General features: G+C 38.4%; 1 pseudogene; it reads left to right on the forward strand.

Moving 5' to 3' along the window:
• The first annotated feature begins 5544 nt into the window (after nucleotides 1-5544).
• Nucleotides 5545-6534, forward strand: LOC132237604 (glyceraldehyde-3-phosphate dehydrogenase-like; annotated as a pseudogene).
• Nucleotides 6535-25606: the final 19072 nt, after the last annotated feature.

The raw sequence follows: 25606 nt of genomic DNA on the forward strand, positions 1-25606 counted from the left end.
GATGGCTTGCAGAGTAACTGGCCATGCGTGCTTGGGGCTACAGCTGAAAGTGAAATTGATAGAGTTCCATTTAAATCGTGGTACCTGTGAGAACACAGACAACATGGATAAGCCTTCTTCCACAGGAAAGCCCTTTAACAACCCTTTGCCAAGACCCTCAAGGCTCCTCAGCGTTTTCAGGTCATTCACATCCACTGGGGTATTTGAAATTCCTCTGCAAGGTAGTAAATGAGGATCCCAAAGAGATCGAAGTAACTTTTTCCATGACCTGTACAGAAAGTTCTTCTGAACACAAATCCAGGGTCCAGACATAAGCTGAAAATTTTTGAAGGAAGTGGAACTGCATGGTCAAGTAGAATTAAAAACCCAGCTATTGAAGAAGATACTGCCACCCCACCTACCAAACTATGAAGGGCCCTCATAAAAACAATAACCTCCCTAATCTAGTGATTCCTATTGGAGAGGCCTACGTATGTGTATTTTGGAAAAAGTTTTCTAGGTGATATTTTTCTGATGTCTACCCCTCCTAATTCCTTCTACTATTTTCCTCCATATAGTCCCCACCCTATACCTTCTTCAAGAAACACTACTCTAATATATACGTTTGAGAAAAATGCTGATAGTGAATTAAGACAATTAACCAAAACCTTGAGATGAAATAGTAGTTGCAACTCAGAAACTACTGGTTGTTTGGATACATTCACTTGCTAGTGTATAGAGAGTGGCAAACAACAACAACAAAAAGGCCAGAGTCTATGTGATAGCTGTTTATCATGATATACTTAATGACCAAGCACTTCTTAAAGTATTACATAAAATAGACCAAAGATAAAGAGGTAGCTGCCTGTGACCTTTCTCTTGTCCTTATATTTAATTTCCTTTTGTTTTTCTCTTTTAATTTTTTTCCTGTCAAGTTGCAGCATTAAAAGAGATTGAAGAAAGCAATCCTAGGCAATAATTTAGTTGTAAACAATTTTATTTGTCTTAGGTATTTTTTAACACACAAATCTTAACTAAGAATATGAAGAGCGCACAGTCACTGCAACAGATGACCCAGGACAGAGGATGAGAAAGGGTAATTTTTAATTTTTTGTGCATGCAGTAGAGAAAGGGTATCAAATTGTGGGAAGAGATAGGTAAAAGGGAATGATGTCAATGATTATGCATTAAACACAGAAGATATATAAGAATTTAGTACCTGAAAATGGGTTGCTACCCTAATAAAAATGTAAGATATGTACCATTGGCTCTGTGACTGGGCACCAAGCGGAAACTCAAAGGGCCTAGGTACATTGCTGGTGAGAGTTTGAAGGAGGTGAGGAAGATATTATATAGAGGTGGAAAGTTTAGCAACACTGACACCTGTGGTCCTATGGAAAACAGAAAGGATATCTAAATGAGTTCATGGATCTGGCTGAAGAAACTGACAGGCAGAATGTAGAAGGTGCCAACTTGCTTCCAGGTACCTATGACAACATACTAGAAAAGATAGATGACATTTAAAAACTATATGTTTTATTGATATTTTAGAGAGAGAGGAGGGGAGAGAAACATTGATGTGAGAGTGGAACATCCATCAGCTGCCTCCTGCATGCCCCCTACCAGGAATCGAGACCACAGCCCAGGCATCTGCCTTGACCGGGAATCAAACCTGCAACCTTTGGTGCATGGGATGAAGGGTTGAAAGGAAGAAAATATTGGTGTAATTTTTGCCTAAAGAAGTTTATTATAAATTAATACCTCAGAAACCCAAAAATTTTATAAAATAATTGTATTCATTTGGACTGAGCAGGACAGAGACTGCAAAATAAAAAGATAACTTTGGATCTTGACTTTATCTGAGAAAGAAGGAGGTTGAGAAACTACTCGGCTTGAAACAGGGGGTACATAGAAACGGGAGGATAATTTGACAAAACCAGGAGCCCATAAAGTAGAGCCAAGAGCTGTGGAAACCTTCCCACGGAGCAGAACTGGGCCATAATCAACCAACTGGCAAAATGTGGTCAGTGGATTTTAGAATTTCTATGGACCAGTGACAGCATGCTCCTTCTTGAATGGGAATGTCTGTGGGGGTGACCTTATCTCTGAGCCAACATTGTGTATGGGGAGATGTGAGAATGATAACATATCTCTTGAGGTCATGGGTCTTCACATAGAAAGTTACTGTATGTAAGGAACTGCACTTAAGGGGGGGGGGGGTTACACTTGCACCTGGACTTGGAGCTGATAGCAGGGTTGGCCAGATTGTAAATACACTAGGCTTACAGGCCATAAAGTCTCCACCACAGCTATTCAACTCTGCCTCTGTAGCATAAAAGTAGTCATAGATCACCTACAAATTATTGGGCATGACTGTGTTTCACTAAAACTTTATTTATTCAAAGAGTGGTGGGCCACAGTTTGCCAACTCCTGATGTAATGAAAAGAGATTTGGGGGATCTTAGATGGATTATCTTGCATGTGAGAGAAATATAAATAATTTGTGCCTAAATTGTAGCAGATTAAAGATGGCCAGAAATTCAGTGAGACTCCTCCCTGAGAATTTGGGCAGACTCTCTGACTGCTGTGATCAATAGAATACAGCAGAAGTGACATTGTACCAGTTTCCTCACCCCTGAGACTGGCAGCTTCCTCTTTCTATCTCTGGGAATTTTTGTTCTTGGAGAACTGAGTCCTCATGTAAGGATTCCAATTACCTTCTGGAGAGACCATGTGAAGACTCTTGGACTACCAAGTGAGTGAGAAGGGTCCAGTGCAGCCACTGTGGCCAAGCATGTGAGTAAAATTCTCTTGGACCCTCCAGACAAGACTAGTTAAATACTACCAAATGACCTCAGTCAACACCACAGGGGGCAGAAGAACCACCCAACCAGGACTGCCTGAATTCCTGGCCCACAAAGCCACAAGATATGGTCAAGAAGTTGTTCTTTAGCCAGTAAGTTTCAGAGTATTTTGTTACATATCAATAGGTAGGAAACACACACACCAATATTAGGAACAGTTTAGGAATGATGGGGGATTTAAGTTTGTAGTTTTCTCTTATTTTGTGCTTTATGATCTATTATATTTTTCAAGTTTTTAAAAATAAGCCTAAAAATTTCCCCTGTCAAAAATAGCAATTGAGAGGCAAATCTGAACTCAAATACAGAGAAATGACAGGGTCAAAATGACCCTTAAGAGACAGCAATTATTTTTGCTGCCCTAAGAGAAAGGACTCACAAGAAGGCTGACATAGGAGGTTTATCACAGCCAGGAGGAAAGCAGAACAGGATCTGGCAGTGAAAATGAAGGAAAAGAGGCAGATATTTTTTAATGTTACCCCAAAATAGATGAAACTTGCTTTCCTCATCTTTTGTATTTACATTCATAGAGATGTGAAAAGGCTTCAGGAATTATACCCAATGGCAGCAAGACGGTGCGTCTCTCCATTTTTCTGTTTCCATCCTACATTTAAGGAATCAGTGAATATAAGAACAGAAACATTTTTGCATTCCATAAGACTCCTGGGGACAATATTTGAGGGGTTTTTTCCAAATAGATTCTTTTATTTTGATAGTCTTTAAACACGAACATGATCCTAAAACGTAGGCCATCTGCTCTTAATCTGCAACAGCCCCTATTTCCACCCCCCATTTAGCTTTTGTTTTCAAAAACAGATGCCAAACTGGATTTTTTTTCTACAGCCATTAAACTTTTCTTTTACATACAATCAAAGGTCGCAGGTTGCCTCATAATAGATATTTTAGAGACATATTGTCTCTAAGGTGATTTTTTAGGGAGAAGGAAACAAGGGAAGCCTCTGTTTTCTTCGGCAAAATGTCCAGGTAATCTGTACCCCCCTTGCTGTATTCTAAGAAGCCATCTAAGACACTTATCAATGAAGACATTTGCATTCTAAGACATTAAGTCCTAAAGGCAAGTATTTGACCTGATTTGCAACACCCCAATATTTTTAAATGCTTCATTTCTTTTCCTTATTTTTATTTTCCAATCTGCCCTTACACAGCAACAACAGGTAGCTTATTGATGTCCCTGGAAATTTAAATTCTTGCTTTGATTCTCCGGGAAGAGAGAGATGAGACATCTTAATGAAGGACAGCAGAACACATAAGAGAAACTAATGAAAAGAACATGATGAGGCCCCACGGGGGCCTAGTACTACACTGTGAATTCCATTATAAATGAAATCTGATTATTTTTTGTTTCTTATCAGATGCATCCTCTAAGCTTGTCTTTCATTCCTGCTGCAGGAAATTCTTTACTGACACGGAATTGAAGAAATGGTTATTTTCCCCAACTGATGGTTTTGTGTTTTTGAAAAGATGACTTTCAGCATGTAAATTGGATGCATCAAAAATCATTCTGATGCAAGACCAGAGCTCCCCACAACTCTTTTTACAATTTCAAAATGAGTTTGCTGCCCAAAGGAAAACATAAGACACACCAAAGCTGGAGAAATGGCTTAGAAATTCCTTCCTGCCTGGTGAACTGCTTTTATTAAAGAGTTTACTGTTTTTCCCCCCAATTTTGAATAAATGTTTCTAAAAATGGATGAAAGGTGAAAAGGCAAAAGAAAAGAAATTGACAAACTTGTAACCACAGTAGTATCCAGACTCAAACAACAGGGATGGAATAATAAACCAGGAAAGATGCTATTGATACAATAATGATAGCAAGTAATTACATAGTGCTTACCTTTCTGTATAGTAACTATTTAATCTTCACAACAGCAATAATTTTAATTTTCATCTTACAGATGAGGAAATTGAGCCATAAAAATGTTAAATAGCCCGGCTAGTGTGACTCATTGGTTGAGCATTGGCCCATGATCCAGGAGGTCACAGTTCAATTCCCTGCCGGGGTTGCAGGCTCAATCCCCAGTAGGGGCAAGCAGGAAGCAGCCAATTAATGTTGGCATTTCTCTCTCATTGATGTTTCTATCTCTCTCTCCCTCCCCCTTCCTTTCTCTGAAACCAATTTAAAAACATCTTATTAAAAATAAGGTTAAGTAAATTGCCCACACGATAGAGCCAAGGATAAAAACACAGGCAGCTCTGACTCTAGCTAAAATGATTCTGTAGGTCTAGGAGATAAAGAACTCCATCCTTACTTATCTCTTAAAAGTCTTCAGAGTTTCTTAAGAGCAGTTGAAGAAATGTTTCCCAGGGTAAGCTGGTGCCTGGGGGATGATAAAAATGGCAATGCTGACTAAAGCTTCATAAATCATCTGCTAGGAATCCCATAAGAAAGCACAACAATGGTCTGCTTTCAACAATCCTGCTTACTATTTTAATAGACCAAGATGTTTAGATATATTTCTTTCAAGTTTTTATAGCAAAACGAGGTTTGCAGACAATATGTTTGGGGAAGGAAGCCTCGGAAGAACATTTCTGTGTCTCAGTGGTAAATGTACTTTTGGTTGGCACAGGAATTTTTGTTACTGAGAATCAGCAGGGCCCCTGTGGAAGTTACTCAGGCTCTCTGCTCCTCCCGCTTGACAGACAGCCCTGTCTGCCTGGGCAGTGCCAGCCGCGACCCTGAGACATGACGATGAACATCAGAGTGAACGAATTTGACCACATTGAGCATCTGGTCACCAGGGCTGCTTTTAATTCTGACCAAGTGGATATTTTCACCATCAATGACCCCTTTGCTGACCTCAACTACACACTCTACAAGTTCCTGTATGATTCCACCCAAGGCAAGTTCAAAGGCATAGTCACGGCTGAGAATGGGAAGCTTGTCATCAATGGAAAACCCATCTCCAGGAGCAAGGTCTCACCAACATTAAATGGGGTGATGCTGGTGCTGAGTATGTTGTAGAGTCCACTGGTACCTTCACTACCTTGGAGAAGGCTGGGGCTCACCTGAATGGTGGAGTCAAGAGGATCATTATCTCTGTCCCTTCTGTGGGAGCCCCCATGTTTGTGATGGATGTGACCCATGAGAAGTATGACAACTCCCTCAAGATTGTCAGCAATGCCCTCTGCACCACCAGCTGCTTGGTCCCCATGGCCAAGGTCATCCATGACAACTTTGGCATCGTGGAGGGACTCATGACCACAGTCCATGCCATCACCGCCACCCAGAAGTCCGTGGATGGCTCCTCTGGGAAGCTGTAGTGTGATGGCCGAGGGGCTGCCCAGAACATCATCCCTGCTTCTACTGGTGCTGCCAAGGCTGTGGGCAAGGTCATCCCTGAGCTGAATGGGAAGCTCAGTGGCATGGCCTTCTGTGTGCCCACCCTCAATTGGTCATGGATCTGACCTGCCACCTGGAGGAAATTGCCAAATACCATGACAACAAGGAAGTGGTGAAACCAGCATCAGATGGCCCCTCAAGGGCTTCCTGGGCTATACTGAGGACCAGGCTGTTTCCTGCAACTTTAACAGTGACACCCATTCTTCCATCTTTGATGCTGGGGCTGGCGTTACCCTCAACAACCACTTTGTCAAGCTCATTTCCTGGTATGACACTGAATTTGGATACAGCAACAGGATGGTGGACCTTATGGTCCACCTGGCCTCCAAGTAGTAAGAGCCTCCTGAACCACCAGCCCCAGCAAGAGGAACAGAGGCCCTTAGCTCCTGGGAAGTCCTTGCCCCAAATCAATCCCCCAACACACTGAGACTCTCCTGACCTTCCATCCCAGCTCCCTTAAAGGGGGAGGGGCTTATGGAGCCCTACCTTATCATGCACCATCAATAAAGTTCACTGTACCCCACTGCCCCCCAAAAGAAAGTTTTTCAATACACAACAGGTCCACTGAGTTATATATAAAAGCCGTAAGTCATCAGGGAAGACTAAATGTGCTGAACTGTGTACTATAGTGGGGGCTTTTGTCAACATGATGAACTTAGAAAGATGTGTGCCTGAACAGGTTTTGTGTTCATGGCTAAATAGAAATCACAAGTTACTTTGAAAGAAAAGCATACTTACATCTATCCTTTCACATGGCAAATGTTTTTCCCAGGATTTCATTTGTTTCAAATTACTATTTTTCTGGGAAGGGGGGAAGAGAGAATCTAATAATATATAACTGAAAATAATGTTTAGTTTATTTAAAAAATTCAACCACATATTTCTCTGCCTTAAATTAACTTTATTATAGAATTTTAGAGCCTCTTATAATTTTAAATAGGGATTGTTCACTCCCCTCAAACATTCTACTTAATCCTTTTGAAAGTTCTTTGGGGAGAAGAGAACTCAACATTTATTGAACATCTACTCAGGGCTGGGTACCATGCTACATATATCACTCAGGAGATCATTTCATTCTCATTAAATATTACTATTCTCCGTTAGCATTGAGAAAAAGAGACTCAGAAGTAATATTCTTTTCCAAGGTCATATAGGTGAGATGTGTCAGAACTGGAATTCAGCCCGCGGTTCTCTGAGAGCATAGCCAAAGCTCTCCCCACAGCAGGCCCCTGCCTTCCTCTGAAACACATACAAGCCAACTGGCATTTCCCTTCCCCAGTCACAACAGGGAGGGGAAATGGAGGTTGCAGAGAAGGCTGGGAGGTGGCAGCTGCTGTGAACAGCATCCTTGGCTTCCTCAAGGCAGCCTGGAAAAAAGCATTAAACACTATGCAATACGAGGGCTGGCGCTGCCCTGCTCCATGCTGTTTATGGTCAAGGCAACAGTGAGTTTTTGTATCTGTGATCATTTGGATTATTGTTCAGAAATATTTAGTTTCTGCCCACCTCCCCCACTTCCAGGAAGGTGTATCCTCATTTAATGAAGGACTTGGTGATGTGACACACTTTAGCCAATTCTCATTGATAGCAGAGGATTTGATGCAAGTAGAGACTTCACATGGTTGGGTTTGTTCTTTTGGGCTTCCATGATCACCCTGAAAACAACATGATCCAGCTAGGAGATGAGAGACATAAAAGCCCCCCATAATGTATAGCCAAGATTAAAAGTAAAACATGCTATTTTAAACTATTGAGATCTGGGTTGGTTTTTAAACTATTGAGAAAAAGGTTTATTGACTCACTATCTCAGCCTACTTCACTGAGATTTACCTCTCTAAAACTCCCTTTTAACTTCAGATATTTTATTAAACTGAATTTTCCATTGCAGGGTAATAGTCCAAGGCAGCGATTCTCAACCTGTGGATCGTGACCCCTTTGGGGGTCGAACGACCCTTTCACAGGGGTCACCTAAGACCATCAGAAAACACATATATAATTACATATTGTTTTTGTGATTAATCACTATGCTTTAATTATGTTCAATTTGTAACAATGAAGATACATCCTGTATATCAGATATTTACATTACGATTTATAACAGTAGCAAAATTACAGTTATGAAGCAGCAATGAAAATAATTTTATGGCTGGGGTCACCACAACATGAGGAACTGTATTAAAGGGTCGTGGCAGTAGGAAGGTTGAGAACCGCTGGAAGGTAACAGGCTCTGGGACGCTATTCTCAGATGCTAACCTTGCCACACAGAGATGGTTTAAAATAAATTGATATAGATAGATAGACACACAATTATAAAGTTGTGGGTGAGATGGTATACTGGGTTTGTTGTATATGTTCATGTGTGTGTGGTTTTAACAAAAACTACAGCATTGATACAAATAATATCAGCCTCATTTTTGCGAGAAATATGCTTTGCTTGACAATTGTAGGAACCACACTGGATGCCATCTAATATGTTTATTATATTCCTGTGAGGAAATATCCAATTGATATAGAGCTTTCTTATCTAAAAGTCCACTTATAGTATTTAATGAATTTGCATTTCTAGCATTTATAGTAGCATTTATAGAACCGTTTCCTACCAGAGAGCTCAGGTGCCACTTAAGTTCTGTCTTGGTTCTTAGATAGACTTTAAAATAGAAAGTCACTTACCACTCAGGGATCCCCAAGGCACAGCTGAGAAAATCACTGTCCTGTTTGCCTCATTCTATTGCTCTCTGCCAATCTGGTGCTAGACAAAATTCCATTTCAAATAGAGAAAATTCTATTCCCCTCACATAATGGTGAATAGGCTAAACCTCACAATGTGTTTATTTTAACTGTTAGTCACCTGATTTGTCTGTGGTTTCATTCCATATTACAGTTTTTAAAAATTCATGTAGAAGGCACAAGTCATTACTTAATCTCCCTGCCCCCCACCCCCCTCTCTTTTGGATGGAGAACTTACTAAAATATAGTCTATAGGATTCATGGTTAGAGCTCACCTTTGTGACTAAAAAGAATTTTTTTTAAAACACCTTGGGAATAATGTATTACAATTACGGCTAAGTTAGTTCTCAGATATGCAACAATTGTAAAAGAGTGGGAGAACAGGTGAAATGAAACAAAAATTTCACTAAGATAATGATAACCTGGCCCTTTTCTCAACCAGTCTGCCAATTTCCACTCACCAAGTAGTGACCTATCTGCTTTTCTCAGCTATTTCTTGCCATCCATTCTTCTGTAATTGCCAGTATTTCACTCTAAGCTCTCAATTTTGCTGGGCAACATTTGCCAGTGTTTTGAAACTTGCATTGTACATGGATCAAAAAAAGCCATCATTAGCCTGATTTTTACAGAGATAACTCCATTCCAGCTATGTTCTAGCAAATCTATAGTTTCTAAAAACTATGGATATTAAACTATTGAGCAAAAAAGAAAAAACATAATCTCAAAACTCTACTGCCTTACCTTTTCCTTTCCCCATACAGAGAAATATTTATTATAGCTGAAGTCCAATGACTGATTCATCATTAAGACTTTCTGAAAACTTTATAAAAATCCTTTAAAAGGTTGTTTAAAATATTTTAAAGACACACACACACACACAAAAAGGGAGTTCTTTCTAAGAAGTCAATTTGTCACTATGATAAAATGTAAAGAATACTTGCTTAGAAGTCAAAAGACTTCGGCTGATATCATTGGTCTACTCAAATTTTTGATTTGGGATAAGGCACTTACCTTTACTAAATGTCAGTGTTCTCTTTTATAATGTAAAGATAATACCAGTTATGCCAGCATCATAGAATTGTTGGGAATGTGAAATGACAGGATGCCAGGATTAATCTATGTTTAAATGGTATCAGAAAAAATTTTCAAATCAGTTAAGAAATAAGGATTAAGAAAAACAATGGAAAGGAATAATGATTAATTTATATTTAGTGATACTTGATTCTGACAGGTATCATTATGTAGGCTACTTAATATCGATTTCGAGGATGGTTTAGTAAGTGTACTGAATCTCATTATAGAGTCTTAGAATTCACAGTTTGAGAAATCTACAAAAGCAGCTGAGAAATGAAGCCCTGCCCCCAAAGATATCCATGTCCTAATCCCTGGAACCAGTAAATGTTACTTTATATGGGGGGAAATTGGCAGATTGAGTAAGTTAAAGGTCTCAAGATGGAGGAATTATCCTGGATTATCTGGGTGGACCCTAAGTGCAATCACAAGTATCCTTATTAGTGGAGGCAAAGGGAGATTTTACACACACAGAAGATAAGGCAATGTATCATAGAGACAAACTGGAACTACAAGCCAGGGCATGCTGGCAGCCACCAGCAGCTGGGAGAGGCAAGGAATGGAGTCTCCTTTAGAACACCCACAGGGAGCATGGCTCTGCTGATCCTTTGATTTTGGCCCAGCGACATTGATTAAAGACTTCTAGACTCCAGAAAATGAAGAGAATAGTTTTGTTTTTGTTTTCATTTCAAGCCACTAAATTTGTAGTAATTTGTTACACCTGGCTTAGAAAATTAATACAGGTACTTTAGCCCTACATTTACCAGATTTCCTTGTATAGGAGGCAAGACAAACCTGCTTTATACAAAACATAGCTTCATAATAAGTTATGTAAAGCAACAGGTTTACATTAAATATGAGCACTACTATTCTATTGAAAATTATTCAAACAAGGTTTTACCAAATAGCTACGTATTACTGAGAACTTACCATAGCCAAGTACTTTTTAAAATGTTTTTGTGCATTATTTTCATTTCATCCTAACAATAACACTCCCATCTCATTTTTGAGATGAGGACACAAAGATCCTGGAGGTTATATAACGTACCCAGCTCACACAGGAATTGGCGGAGCCAGAGCTCAATCCAGCCAGCCTGGTCCAGAATCAATTTTTATCCACTATACAACACTGAGTCCCCATGTAGCAGAGCAAGACATAAATGTGATTCTCAAGGGAGTTACAGGCAGGAGTCATCAATTTAAAAGCAATGTACTTTATCAAATTATCTGTTATATAATACACTCAGTTTAAAAAAAAAAAAAAAAGCCACAGGGAGCCATGCTTCTTTGGGTACTCACTCATCCACAGCCCTGTGGGTATTCGTGCAGTGACACCTCCTGGCCTCACGACGTATTTCTGTGGGTCTGCTCTGCCTGTCCCAGAACTCCTTATGGCAAATTTACAGCCCTGATTAATGTGGCCTGAAACCTGTTCCTCATCAGTGTAGTCAACAGTGTCTTTCATTCATCCAATCAACAGGTGGTTATTGAGTGAAGAATGCTAGCCTGGAGTTCCTGCAGGTGATGCAAGGGTGAACAATGCCCACCTCCTGCCTGAACAAACCAACGATGTGGGGAGGGATCCAGGCTGGCGTTTTGTTTCTCCAAAGCACATAAAGATCCAGCACTGGACATCTGAAATCCATGTGGTTTTCAGTGCTTATCATAGACCAGGGCAAGATGAATATTATTTGGTATTTGAATCAGTATTATTTGTAAGCAATGCCAAAGGTCTTATTTTCACCATAAATAAAGTTTTTCCTTGGAACATTTAGAAGAATATTTTAAGGACAGGTGTTCTAGGATATGCTGGTTCTATTTTGTATTCTGCCCACAGGCATGGAGCTAGGGAAGTGACCCTGTGAATATCAAGAATGCATGTCATCCTATTCACATACTAGTCAAGATCTGAGTTCAGAATTCTGTTCCTCCTGAAAGAGTTGGGGATAGTAAACGCATCTAAAGCAGTTTGCTCCGACACTGTCTATGGGCCTTCAGGTCTTGAGATAATAAACAGACACTTGCTGTGTTTTTTCCAAAGTAAAAAAGAGAAGACTGGCATCTCAATTTTTTTCAAGACAGTCTGATTCCTCTTCCTCAGAGCAATGTCAGAAAACCTTGACCTGTTTTTTGAAACAGACTGCAGCGGTCAAGATCTTGTTTCACTTAACAGCCCATCCTAAGCCTGGAGAGAAGTAAAATGCATTTCACTTCTATGGATCATCTTTTATCCAACTTTAGAAACGTTACCCAAAAGTCCCAAAATATCCTTACAAGAAATTAAGACAATTATTGCTTGCAATTTTCATGAAATTTGAGAACCTCTTCTCTAAAGCGTGGTTCCAATGTTCAAGGTATTAAAAGATAGCCAATTCTTAACACCAACATAAACAGTTTGTTCTCACAAATATTGCACACACACACACACACAAAGGCATTTTTAATTGAGAGACCATTTGTGACTTTGCATTATGAACAAGTACTAGAAGCAGCAGCCTTTCTGTCACTGGACAATCAATGGGTCTGTGCTGCCCGTCACTACTGAGCCAGCTATGCAGAGACAGGGTTGAATCATATATGAGTGTTTATTCCAATACGGCCAGCAGTATGGGAGAGCAGCAGGTCATCCACAACATCTGCTCTGCCTCCCACCATAAGCCAGCTGCTTATATCGGGTAGAAGGACAAAGATACATGGGGAAGTAGGCAAAAGGGATAAGAATGGGTATGCAAAATAGGCAGTTTACAGGTCATGCAGCCTGGGGGCTTGTAAAGGCCTGGGGGTATGTACAGGGCTAGGGGTTGAAAAGGCCTGGTGGTTTGCAAAGGCCTGGGGTTTTCAAAAACCTGGGGGTTCACAGAGGGCTGATGCCTCTGGTTTCTGCAACAAGGTTGTTAATCTTTCCATGATAATGGGCAACTCTCAGGTGTAGAGGATAGGCCAAATTTCCAGGTGAGCTCCAAAGTCCCTCGAGCAACTCCCAACCTGGTTAGAATGTGCTGTCTTTAATCAGAACAAAACAATCACAGTTAACAGAGCATGTGTAATATTTCTTATAATGATAGCTGGTCCCCAATATTCTACTTCTGCCCCTAACAGTTTTTGTTGGAAAATTGTAAAATTTCTCATATTTAAAGACCCATATCCACAGTTATCTATCTTATACTATGAAAGAATATATGCAATATAGAGAAAATGAATAAAATATAATTTTTGTATCTGTCCCCAAAAATAAGTATGGAGCACTATATACAGGGCCCTGTGCTCAATGCCTTCAACATGTGATCCCTTATTCATAAGATGAACATGCAAACAGATACAGGCCAGTCATAAAATAGTCACAGGGCTATAAAATTCAGCACAGAGAATTTAGTGAATAACATTGCAATAACTATGTACAGTGCCAGGTGCATACTGGAAATTTTAGGGATAACACTGCAAAGTATAGGATTATCTAACCACTATGCTGTACACCTGAAACTAATACAAAAACAATATTGAATGTAAACTGTAATTGAAAAATAATTTTTTTTAAAGATTAAAAAAACAGATATAGGCCTTTTTTCAAAATCCTACTATGTGCTAAGTACTGTTACAGGTGCTTTATACATATTATTTCCAATTCCCTAACATTACTGAGAGAGAGAGATTTTTTGGTCCCCAGTTTACAGATGGGATTCTGAAAGGTGACAAGGTCAGTATTTAGAACTCCACTCTATGACTCCAAGCTCTTCTTGTTTCTCAGTATAAAAACATGAGGCAGTGTGTGCTATAGGTGCTATAGGATGCAGCTACTAGTCCCTTCAAACCCATCAGAGAAGGCCTGCAAACCCCAATGAACTTTATCAAGTGCAAGGGAAAGCAGTGGAATTGCAAAGGTACAACTGATGAACAAGATAGACCAGATACTGTGTATACTTAGGAAACATTAACCATTTCTAAAACTACTTGTGACGAGTTAAAAGTCATTGTGTTCAGTTGGCCAGGACTCTCCAAACACAACTTCAAAAACTTATATATCTATCTACACACGCCCATTCATACATACATGTGCATACACAAACACACACATATTAACAATGCATCCTTTTCAGAACTAGACTACCAATAGCCAGCAATAGAGGGGATAGGAAATACATGAAATGAACCATAATAACCTCTTCCCCAACCCTAGGCTCTTTGTCTGCACGGAATCTCTCGGGTCCTTGAACACAGAGGTGCAAAAGTCCTAAGTTCCCAGTTCACTGTAAAAAAAATCTGCACCAGAAATGACATCGGCAGTTTTCAGGACCAGTGGGAAAAGCCTGATGATGCTTTCCATATGAATGGCATGAAAATGTGTTCACTCACAACTTCTTTGATGCATTCACATGATCTGCTTCGTAAATGAGATTATCTATGTTAGAGGATAAATATGATCCTTTGTTGAGGTACTAATATATGCAGAAGTGACATGTCCAGTATTTCAGACATGCGAGATGCTCCATAAATTAAAATATAGAGCCTGCAAGGACACTACAGTTCTTCCAAGTGATCCTCAGAATTTCTAGGTAAATCTCAAAAGCCTAATCAGCCTCATGAGAAAGCAGTTGTTTGTATAATGATGATGGAGGTGCTAAAAAGGTTCCCTCACATCACAATTTCCCCATTACCTTTAATTCCCCCCTAAAGAACCATTCCTTTGAGTTTTAAAGCTTTTTTGGTCCTTAGAAGACTCCTATTAAAATGCACCTACCACTGGGGCCTTTGTTGGCTGATGCTAGAAGAAATTCTTATCAGCTGGTGTTCCTACTGTGACAGCTGGCAAAGAATAACATTCTCCAGGAACAAGATGTGGGACTTGTGCCCTGCGGTGACTGTGGAGCTTGGCATTGAGTAGTGTGGAGGGAGAGAAACAAAGACCAACTTCACCTATTTCACAATATTGCTCAAGGGCAGCCCTGCTAACTGATTTTATCATAAAGATATCTTGCTTGACAATTGCAAATCCTATGACATGCTGCTATGTAATACTCAGCACTGCTTTCAGGTTACTAGCCAATTACTGCTTTGGTGTGCTGAATGGTGCCCCAGTTGACTGAGGAGGGACTATAGTTCCCTGAAGAACACAACTCACTCCAAAGGTATTATTTTACACCCTACTAGAGTCTGACTCAGTAATATCTGTCTTTTACTGCTCCACTGGAAGCTAAATTTGAGTCAATATATTCCACCTATGGGTGCCAAAAAATACCACACCAAATCCACATTCTATCACTATAGTAACAACTGTGGACGAAAAAGGGCCACATGCTAACCTGACAAGCTCAGGAAAGGCCTGCGTGGTGACCTTGTAGACTCAGAAACCTAAAGTAACCACAAAGGATGGTCGGAAATTAAAACTTTTAAATTAAAAAGCCATCTCTGGAGGGTAGTCATGTCCTAGGCCAGTATCTTCCCTAACAAAGATCAACTTTGATCTTCACTGAGCCTATTGTCTTTTTGCATCTTCGATAACATACCTTTGGAATGTCAGGGTGTCTTGTAACTTCCCTTTTTCTGGACCCCTCAGGGCACAACCAATGCACCAGGGCAGAGACCACAAATTCCCTCATTGTTATCCTGTTAATTGTTGACTGTTAGGGATCCTGTACCCACCTGTGTAAAAGAAGCATGTGTCTATCATTCTGCTTATTATCCAATCCCAGAGGATCCCCCTTCTCAAAACCTCCCCTCCCACCTTGCTTTCTCCCACTGCCCTAATCTATCACCAATGGATTGCATGTAACCCACTTACATCTCCTCCTTTTATGGTAATTTATAAAAATAGGTGAAAAACACCATTTTCCGGAGCATTATCTCAATACCTTGAGATTCTGCTTCCCAGCAGTTGTCCACAGTTTAGCCCAAATAAAGTAACAAAAATTCTTTACAGGTTTGGATGTTTCTTACGTTAACACAACTATTAATTACCTACTGTAAGCAGGCATACCCACATACTCTAAATTCTAAAAAAAATTTGCAAGCTATTTGTATGCCCATTTTGCAGATATTAAAATTGAGGCTAGAGAAAGATAAGTCCAGGTCACAAAAGTGCTAAGGAAGAGAGTTTGAATTTGCTGACAGGTCCAAGCATGTCCCAACATATTACATTGCTTGTCTACAAATGGGAATGCATTCTCATTATTTAGTACTCTGGTCAATGTCACCATTATCATCAGACAATATGCGGGCCCACTGGTCATCAACCAAACAGAACACAAAGAAGCAGCTCTTTAGAGAACACATAGACTAGTTGGGCATTGCAAAGAGATGATTAGTAGTTCTAGACAACACGCACTATTGCTTAAGGAGCAATGCAAACAATAAGGGCTCCAAAAGGTTTTGATCACTAAGAAATATGATGCACAATATTAAATTACTTTCAGGTATCCAACCCCATGATTAGGCATTTATATCACTTACAAAGTGATCCCCTCGATAAATCTGGTAGCCATCTGACACCATATGTAGTTATTACAATATTATTGACTATATTCCCTATGCTGCACTTTATATCCCCATGGCTAGTCTGAAACTGTAACTTAAAAAATATAAAATTAAAGAAAATATTTCTAATTAAAAAGAAGAGATTAGTGGCCAACACATTCAGATGTCCCTTAGAGTTTAAGTATGACGAGAATTTTTTTAAAAATAACTCTAATGATGAGAATAAAGGACATGAGAAGGACCATCTCATCAGTACCAATTAAAATGACATAGAAGTTTCTTAACCTTGACAACTATTGACATTTTGGGTTGCATAATTCTTTGTTGGGAGTGGAGGAGGAGGGCTATCCCACATATTGTAGGATGTCTAGCAGCATCTCTAGCCTCTACCCATTAAACACACCAGTAGCACTGCCCATTTATGACAATCAAAAATGCCCTGGCCCGGTAGCTCGGTTGGTTAGAGCATCGTCCCATACACCAAAAGATAGTGGGTTTGATTCCAGGTCAGGGCACATACCTACGGTGTGAGTTCAATCCCTGGTTGGGGCTTGTGTAAGAATGCTCCTCTCTCTTTCTCTGCCTTCCCCTCTCTCTAAAGTCAATAAACATATCCTCTAATGAGGATTTTTTAAAATGTCCCCAGACATTGGCCTCTGGAAGAGCAAAATTACTCTAGTTGAAAGCCTGTGGTAGAAAAATATTTAGAAACACAAAGTTTTATAGTATATTATTTTTAAGCAAAATGATTGTAAAATAAATTATAGTATGTGATTAATTTTTTAAAGTATACGTACTCCAAAAAATAGAACGTCAAAGTGTTAAAGTGGTCAGCCTCATGGTAGGAAAATAGATAATTTTTGTTTTCTTCTTGGTATGTTTTCCAGGCCTTCCATATTTACCACAATAAATAGAAATTTCTTTTGCAGCATATTATGGCATTCTGGAAATTCTAGGCATTCATTTATTTTAAATCTACTTGTCTAACTTTAGACTGGAGATAAAGAAAGAGAGAAAAGAAAAGCATTCCCTGATAAATGTAAATTCCAGATTTATAAGTCACACCATCTACCTTTGTGGTCTGGGGAACACCAAATTGAGAAATTACCACAAAAACCAGACCTGGATCAGTGGACACAGACACACACACACACACACACACACACACACACACACACACACACACGGCAAGAAATACATCTCCCCCAAACAGTCGCAATGACCTGGGGACAAACTCACCATGGGAAAGTCAATAAACACAGACAAGAGGCTGAAGCTGCAAGACCATGAAATGACTGAAAGACAATATGAGGAGAATGGAGAAGGAGCCTGTTTAAAGCCACAGGAGAAAGAAATAACCACCCTGGTCCAAAAGGTAAGACATCGTGAAAATAAATAAGTAGCCAATAACTTTCTGGAAATAAGTCAAATGGAGCTTTAAGAAATGAAATGTGTAATTAAAAAGAAAATTAGAGAGCTGAAAGATCTGGGGGAAAAAATGACTGCACCCCAGAGATGGAGATCATAAAAGATAAGTTAAAAATCATAGGAAAACAACTAAGAAAGTCCACTATATCTTAAATATAAGTTTCCAGAAGAAAGGAGTTGAAAGAATGAGAGGCAATATTTAAAGAGATAATAGCTAAGAATTTTTTTTCCAGAATTGATTGTAACTATGAATACTTACCTTCAAGAAGCTTCAGGTAAACAAGCTAAAAAGCCATAGCTATAAACAGAGCAGTGGATTGATAGAACGTGAGAGAGACAACTAGATTGATAGCTGATTTCAAATGTAAAAGTTAGAAGGCAAAGGGGAAATAACCTCATGTGGATGAAAAAGGGGCCACATACTAAACCTGACAAGCTCAGGGGAGGCAGGCATGGCAAGCCTTACAAATTTAGAAACCTAAAGTAACCACATAGGATGGTCTGAAATTAAAAGTTTCTAGCTAAGAGCGAATCATGGCAGGCAGTCATGTCCTAGGCCTTGACAAAGGTCAATCCTTCCCTTACCTGAGCCTTTCTATTGTCTTTTTGCACCCAAGGTAACATACCTTTGGAATGTCAGGGTAATTCTTTTTTTCCAGACCCCTCAAGGCACAATCTCCAATGTAAAAGAAGTATGTGTCTATTCCTTTTACTTTTTTTTTAAATTTTGTTTTATTGCTTAAAGTATTACAAAGAGTAGTACATATGTCTCCTTTTTTTTACCCCCTTGACCTTCCCCCGGCCTCCCCTACCCCCCAGTGTCTTGTGTCCATTGGTTATGCTTATATGCATGCATACAAATCCTTTGGTTGATCTCATACCCCCCCATCCCCCCATCCCTCCCTGGCCTTCCCACTATAGTTGGACAGTCTGTTCGATGCTGCTCTGCCTCTGTATCTATTTTTTAAAATATATTTTATTGATTTTTTACAGAGAGGAAGGGAGAGGGATAGAGAGTTAGAAACATCAATGAGAGAGAAACATCAATCAGCTGCCTCCTGCACACCCCCTACTGGGGATGTGCCCACAACCAAGGTACATGCCCTTGACCAGAATCGAACCTGGGACCTTTCAGTACGCAGGCCGACGCTCTATCCACTGAGCCAAACCGGTTACGGCTGTATCTATTTTTGTTCATCAGTTTATAATGGTCTTTATTATCCATAAATGAGTGAGATCATGTGGTATTTTTCTTTCACTGACTGGCTTATTTCACTTAGCACAATGCTCTCCAGTTCCTTTTACTTTTTATCCAGTCCCAGAGATTTCCCTGCTTTGCTTTCTCCTGCTTCCCTTATCTACCACCTATGAATTTCATATAACGCCTTATGACTTCCCCTTTGATTCTGATGTATAAAATAAGTGGTAAACCTGCCATTTTCAAGATCATTTTCTTAATCTGTTGAGATTTTGCTTCCTGGCAATTGTTGTCAGTTTGGCTCAAATAAACTCATAAAAATTCTTACAAGTTTGGACATTTCTTACATCGACACTCAAAATGTTATGAAAAATAACTGTCAGCCAAGTATTTTCTTTAGAGATAAATGTTACTCAACAAGGAGAGCACATAAAGAAAAAAACTTGAGACAAAGACTCAGAATTCACAAAGAGCCACAACCATTCAGTTTATCAAGCAATTTGACAATCCCTAGAAAAGAGGAATATGGGTATATCCTATGAGTCTACAATCCCACTCTTACTTACAGGCACAATATGATGCACACATGGATGTTCATAGGAGCACTGTTGGTAAGATGTGGAAACAACTGTCCCTCATTAGAAAAATAAACTGATAAATTGGCATGTTTACATAATGAAATATTGTGCAGGTATTTAAACAAAGGCACTACTATATGAATAATTTTAAAAAACAATGTTAAAAGGAAAAAAGCAAATTTCAAAAAGGATATATACGATATGATGTTATTTATGTCAATTTTTAAAAACAGGGAAAGTAAAGCAAGTATTGTTTTAAGGATTCATGCGTAATAAATATAAAATGACATGCAAAGGAATGCTAGACACCAAATTCAGGAGAGAGGCTAACTCTGGGAAGAGAAGGGGTGGGATGGCTGGTAGATAGGTAGATATAGATGAGATAGATAGATAGATAGATAGATAGATAGATAGATAGATAGATATGGTACTTGTTTATGAAAAAATGAGAAATATTAGGCAAATTTGGAAAAATGTGTTATTTATGTAATCTCAGTAATGGATATGTAGACATTCATATAACTTTTTATAGGTTCCTATTATGTTTATTTTGAATATTTTGAATTGTAGCTAGAATCAGCTCTGGCATTAAAAATTGTTTCTCCTCAGTGTTTTATTGAAATCTCAAAGGGAAAGAGTTCATTTGAAGGTTTTCTTTTGCCTCTTAAACTGAGGCTTACCTATTTAAATTATATTTTGAACCCCAAGCATCTGCACCATCTCTCATCATCCAATCTTCTCCTTTTCCTCCCCCATTGCATCATACTTCAAAGTTTTATTGAAATGCAGGTGTGAATATGACACTAGAAACCAGATCCTAACAACAAAGCAGATTTTTTTTTTAATAAGGCATAGAACCTACTTAGGAAATTAAGGCATATCCTTACAACATGTTACGTATCTCTACAAGAGGCTTCTAGTCCAACAGCCCTCCTATGCCTTAATCATTTCCCAGCTGTAATTAAGGATAGACTGCATTTCCTTCTTAACTGAAAAGCGGGGAGGGGTAAATAAATAGCACCCAGGAATTCACTGCCGGGCTTCAGATAGTATCATCCAAATCCTAATTCTCTTTAGTTTAGAAATTACTTTTTCTAAGCTCAGAGTTTTCAAGATTGTAACAGTCATTGAGTTAAATGTCTAAGCTACTACTAGACACTAAGGAACCATTGCAGCCTGCTATCTAAGAAAAAAGAAAAAGTTCCATTATTTGTCTAATTAGTTAAAAGGTCTAAATTCCAAACAAGAGAGTTCGGATTAGAAAAACACTGAATAGTAGATCTGAATCTGATCAACTATAAGTGATTTACTTAAGAGAAGCAAATATAGATTTAAAGTTTTATCATATTTTTGCTCTGGCTGGGTGGCTCAGTTGGTTGGAGCATACACCAAAAGGCTGCAGGTTCGAATTCCTGTCCAGGCACATACCCAGGTTTCAGGTTCAATCCTTGGTTAGGGCATGTACAAGAGGCAACTGATTGATGTTTCTCTCTCACATCAATGTTTCTTTCTCTTTCTAAAAATCAACAAACATATCCTCGGGTGAAGATAAAAGAAAACTTTTTTTAACAAAATAAAGTTTCATCATATCTTTATACGTATCGGAAAACTCAGGTAGCAGTCAACCAATCAATGGGGGATATGTGAGTAAAGAAAAGAGACACAACTGGCACTTTTGACTTAGTTTTCTCATTACATAAACTTAAAAAAAGAATTAAATTTTGTCCACAGAGCACAACAAATTATTTTAACTCAATAGCTTATTTTAAAAAGCTGCCCAAATACTTGGCTTAACTTATTGTTTGCATTAAATTGCCTAAACTTTATTTTTTTTCTTCTTTTAAACATTCAACACTGAATAGACCAAATTTACATCACAGGTGGACAAAACAATTATCTCCCTTTATATTGGACTGGTATAGTACGCATGACTTATGGTTGCCTACATTCTCCAGACTTTCTAATAGAGTATCCTACATTAGATAGTATCCTAATATTATACCCAACCTTTGTAATATAGTGCCCTATATTACAACTTCTCTTTGTACTACATAACTTCCAAAAAGCTTGCATGACTCATGAAATAACAGCAACCTTCATAAAGAAACTAATTTCATAGAAAAAAACAATAACAGTGTTCAGCAATTACCTGTTGAGCTTTTATTAGAAGAAAAAATGGCCCTTAAAATCTGTTGTACATATCTCTGCCTAAATTTGACTAATGTACAAATTATATATTTTTCATTTTTTTAAAGAAATAATTCAGCTGGAAAATTGAGTAAAAAATAAAAAAAGCAAGAGGAGTGATAGCAAGGCCAGAGCTTCTTGAAAACAAAGCTTTGTAAGCTAAGTAAAATGCTATCTGTTTGTTTAATATGTGTGGCAAAAATGTCAGAGAGTAATTACATTTTCTAATAATTTTGTTTTGAATGTGCGTATATAAATCAATAACAGCTGCAAGATATGTTTCAGCATTGTGCTGGTGTGATTTTTTTTTTTTAAGCCTTTGGAATTGCCAGAGAAGCTTGTACCTGGCAATTTACCCTCATTTATCTTTTATTATTAAGCAAAAATCAATAGGCTTTTCCCCAACGTTTTTTTCTTTTCCCTTAAATTTTCCAGCGAATATAAACATGACTTTTTACTGCTTCTGTGCCTTACCTACGCTGTTCCCTAAATTGCGTGTCTCACTTCATTCCTTGCCTTCATCTATCTCATCCCTAGAGTTCCATCACCTCTAAGCTCAGGGCACCTTTTCACAAAAGCCTTCCTTAACTCCCTTTCCTTCTTCACATTCACTGTGTCTCTCCTTAATCCACATCTTCTACTTGTAGCTTCTTCCCCTTTCCTAGCCCATATCTCCTCTGCAATCTCAATTAACAACCTGTATTTACTACATCATTGGTATCAATTAGTAACCAAGTAGTTACTACATCTGATGGGTAGTTCACAGTCTGATGGGTAGGAGAATCTCCCCAGGAGAGCTAACCAAGACCACAGGCTCACTGAAGTGGTAGGGCCTGGGTATTTCTACAAAGTTCCCGTTGTAGAAACAGACTCATTAATACAGAGAACACTTTGACAGTTGCCATATGGGTGGTAAAGGTGAAGAGATTAAGAAGTACAAATTGATCATAGGGTTGTAAAGTACAGCATAGTAGGTAATATTCCAATAACTATGCATGGTGTCCTATAAGTGCAAGATTTATGAAGATGATCACTTAGTAAGTTATGTAATGTGTAATCAATCACTGGGGTGTACACCTGAAACAAATATAATAATGTATTTCAACTATAATTTAAAAATAAAAATGATTTTAAAGGGGGGAGGGGTAAATAGGTAAGGTGATGGATAATTTAGTTAACTTAATTGGGGGAATTATTTCACAATGTACACAATATATATCAAAACATTATGTTACATACCTTACATATACAATATGTATCTGTCAGTAAAATTAAAACAACCATGCATGTCACTATAGAAGAAAAAAAAGACTCAGTATAACCAAGTGCCAAGTGAAGATTGTAAACACTTCTCAGAGTCCAACTCTCCCCACCGCTGGGGTGGCTGCCCCTAATCCCAGTCGGATGGGAATGGAATGGTGCCTGTGATGATTCCAGCAGAGAACAAAGGCGGGTCTATAGTATAGAGCCGCGGTACCTTCCATGTCGGTGCTCTACACGTCTCTTCTTGGTTTGAAATATAAAAACCTATGCTGTTCTAAATTTTGCTACCAGCCTCAATAGATCAAAAAGAAGTAAGCCAGGGACTGTAAGAAATATACTTCAAAAAGTTTTGTTTGGTTATATGAAAATAGTAAAGGCATTCAAATTACTATGACAAATTCACCATCTGATAAAGATTTCCTTTAAGAGTTTGATTTTATTGGTGTCTAAATATCAATACCTAGTAAGATGTAGCGCTTTGGATATGAAATTGTAGGGGAAGAAACTGGTGAACTTACATGCCACACCAACTTGATATTTGAATCATCTGAAAGCGGTACTTCATGATTTCTACTATTATTTTTAGGATGCCTTTCTCAATTAATTTATAACCCAAAATTGGTAAGGAAGCATTGATGGAAAAAATTCTTATATACCTTTTTGCTTGTGTGGTTGGTTGGTTTTTTATAGCTTCTTAGAAAACTCTAAATGTGTTTGGAATACTTCTAATAACATAAAATCACTACCATGTTCTAGAAATTACTAGCTTTCCTTTTGAGTCATTCATATACCTTGTCTATGAAATGATTTCTTAAACGTTTGATTGACAGACTGCTATAGACAACAAAGACATAGTTAAGCTCTTTTATATGCTAATTTAAAGGAGCATTTATGGATTTATTTAGAAAATTTGTTGTCAGCTACATAGAGTAATGACACTAGGGTACAATATCAAGGACAGATTTCAGCGATGACTAATCTGATCTCTGGAGGCCTGAGGTGATCTTCAGAATGGTGACCAGCCAGAGCAAGGATGGAGTATCATGCAATTCCCAACTAAATACTGGATCTTCACTTTAGGTGGTATTTTTATGATAAGAAAACATTATAAATTATTTGACAGATACAAGTTGAAATTCCCTAATTATTGGTTTCAAATTTTAAAGTTTTCTCTGGTTCAGCATTTTGTTGTTTTTGGTGGTGTTGCATGTTGTATATTCTAGAAATATGTAATCCTATATCTGACTTCCCAACTCAATTCCTGGAGCATGTTTTATTCATAAATTCAGAATGACAAAATACATTTTAAGCCAGTAAATGTCCTCCATCAGGTCTGTTTTCCAGGCTTGGGAGGATGTACATTTGCTATTGTAGGGCCAGCATGTCTTTGTGCAGTTGCAAAAAATCAAGTTGAGCTTTTAAAAAATTGAATCTTAATTTTGTGAAAGTGACTTGTTCTTTAAAAGAAAGAGGAGGAGGAGGAGGAGGAGGAGGAGGAGGAGGAGGAGGAGGAGGAGGAGGAGGAGGAGGAGGAGGAGGAGGAGGAATGGGATAAAAGGAGTACTCAAAACTGCCAAATATATTAAATACCATTTTAGTAGAAGAAAGTGACTTAATTGTATTTTCCTTAAGATTGTGAGGGAGTGTGGATATAGTAGAATGAGCCAACAGTTTCTTTATAGTAAACTAGAGGCCTGATGCACAAAATTTGTGCAAGAGTAGGCCTTCCTTCCCCTGGCTGCCGGCTGCCAGCACCAGCTTCCCTCTGGCACCCGGGACCCAGGATTCCCTCGCAGCACCGGCTTCTTTTGGAAGGTCATCTGGTCTAATTAGCATGTTACACTTTTATTATTATAGAAAAGGTCTACAATACAATTATTTCACTAGCTCTAAAATCTGTTCCCTAGATTTTGGTTTCTGTTCATTTCTTTGGGTACTATGGTGGTACATGCTAGATTATAAATTAATGTTGGCATGAATTTATGATTCAGAAGAGTATTATGTGTAGTTTTTAATGGTAAATTTAAGCTGAATGTCTGTGTAATGGATTAGTGTATAGTTTTACATATTCAAAAGCATTTAAATACATTTTTAAACTTATATAATATTGCTTTTATACTCGTGTTAACATTTTCATTTGTGTCTTTGGGTAATTTAATTTTTATTATGAATTTCTGGTGTCTATGAGCTAGCTATCACCTGAAAGGTACTTACTTAAAGGTGAAGTTACTGTTCCTAAAAATGCATCACTGTGGCACCTTTCTATCCTCACACTTTTAATCTTGCCTCCTCTTTTAGTTACAATTGAATGTATTGTGTTATTCATAAAGATTTTAAAATTTCAACACCCCAACACTCTTTTAATAGAGCACAAAGTTTAATAAACAAATTTTTCAAAAAAAATTTTACCTAACAACCTGGTGGAATGTTGTGTGCCTTATGGGCACGTGAATGTTTGTGGAATCAAATACCACACCACACAGTA

Source organism: Myotis daubentonii, chromosome 6 (genome assembly GCF_963259705.1).
Source record: "Myotis daubentonii chromosome 6, mMyoDau2.1, whole genome shotgun sequence".
Lineage (NCBI taxonomy): Eukaryota > Metazoa > Chordata > Mammalia > Chiroptera > Vespertilionidae > Myotis > Myotis daubentonii.